Source organism: Aplysia californica, unplaced genomic scaffold, assembly GCF_000002075.1.
Source record: "Aplysia californica isolate F4 #8 unplaced genomic scaffold, AplCal3.0 scaffold00010, whole genome shotgun sequence".
NCBI classification, from domain to species: Eukaryota; Metazoa; Mollusca; class Gastropoda; order Aplysiida; family Aplysiidae; genus Aplysia; species Aplysia californica.
The window spans coordinates 1,878,109-1,879,614 of NW_004797280.1; the positions used below are offsets into that span (position 1 = coordinate 1,878,109).

General features: G+C 38.9%; 1 long non-coding RNA gene across 1 annotated transcript in view; it reads right to left on the bottom strand.

The window, feature by feature from the left end:
- Positions 1-989: 989 nt before the first annotated feature.
- Positions 990-1,506, bottom strand: part of LOC118477783 — an 11,133-nt gene continuing 10,616 nt past the window's right edge. Inside the window, exon 2 of the long non-coding RNA XR_004858607.1 lies at positions 990-1,426. This is a non-coding gene — a long non-coding RNA (uncharacterized LOC118477783). The remainder of the gene's footprint in view (positions 1,427-1,506) is intronic.

A 1,506-nucleotide genomic window follows, 5' to 3' on the forward strand; every position in this document is an offset into this window, starting at 1 on the left:
ATATTTAAGTAAAATAATTGTGATGTCAACCACAATCATCATCATCATCATCATCATCATCATCATCATCATCATCATCATCATCACCACCATCATCATCATCATCATCATCATCATTACTGTTATTACTTGTTATTACTTTTCAACTATAAGTTACATCGTTGTCCCTGTCGTTTTAGTTGTTATGGACATCCATGTTGTTGTTGTTGTTTTGTTGTTGTTATCGATGTTGTTGTTGTTGCTGTTGTTGTCGTTGTTGTTATTGTTGTTGTTGTTGTTGTTTTTGCTCTTGCAGTTGTTGTTTCAGTTCATGCTGCTGATGTTATTTTTGTCATTATTATTATTATTATTATTATTATTATGTCTTAGTGGTGGTGTTCCTATTGTTGTAGCTTTTCTGTTTTGTTTATGCGAATGATGTTGTGATTATTTAAGCTATTATCTTTTAATATTATATCGTTGTTGTTGTTGTTTTTTGTTGTTGCTGCTGTTCTTAAAATTTTTGTGAACATAAGAAACGGTGACAGCGCAATATGTGAAAAGAAAATCAAAAGATCCTTTATGAAAAAAAAAGAAAAGGAAAAAAAAGAAAAGAAAAGTGAAGATAAGAAAAGAAAGAAAAAAAAAGAAAAAGAAAAGAAACTCACTTGGCCGAAGCCGGGTCCACCACGGTGGGCTGCATCCAGTTTCTGATGCCTGACAGCTGACCGTTGAGAGCCTCCTCTTTCATCTGGTCGGTGTTGCCGCGGTGGTGCTGTTGTTGCTGCTGCTGGTGATGTTGGTGGTGGTGGTTGTGGTGGTGGTCCTCGGGGTGGTCAAACATGTACGTGGTCCCTGCCAGAAGCCACACCCACGGATATGTCTGGAATATGTGACCCGAGACGGGGTCAAAGAGCTTTCGGCGGGGTCAAAGTTCGGATTGAGAAGTTGGAAGCTTTTGCAACGTTGCTGTTGAATGGAAGACAATGTCCTGGAAAACACTGTGTCTCTTTTGGCTGTTCCCTTAAGCAGCAGGAGTGAAAATGAAATGAGTTGATAAATGTCATGTGGTACTATCTGAAGTTTTTACGTCATGTTTGTGCTTGTACGTTGATCAAAATGGCAGTTGACGTGGAACCTCATTTGGTCAGGGGGTTTTTTGGTGTTTTTCTTTTAATGATTCCCTTGACAACTCTTTTTTATGTCGCTCAAATCAAACTGGAATTCCTGTCGGAACTCCTTTCTCCTTCAATCTACTGTTACTCAGGATCGGTTTCACCGGATTCGGTTGTTCTGTAATCTGGTTAAGATAGGACCACAACACGTTTTTGTTATCACCGTCGGAGGAATTTCAAGGAACGTATCGGACAGGAACGAGAATTTGTTCTGAGTTTTGATCTTGCAAAGATTGTCTTTGAATTGTCTTCTTTTCGTGAGAGCGAAGGTTCTGAAAAAAAGAAGACAGGTATTGAATCAATATGCAGCCTCTTCAAAGCACTAATGATTATGCGGGTGGTTTCGTGTGTG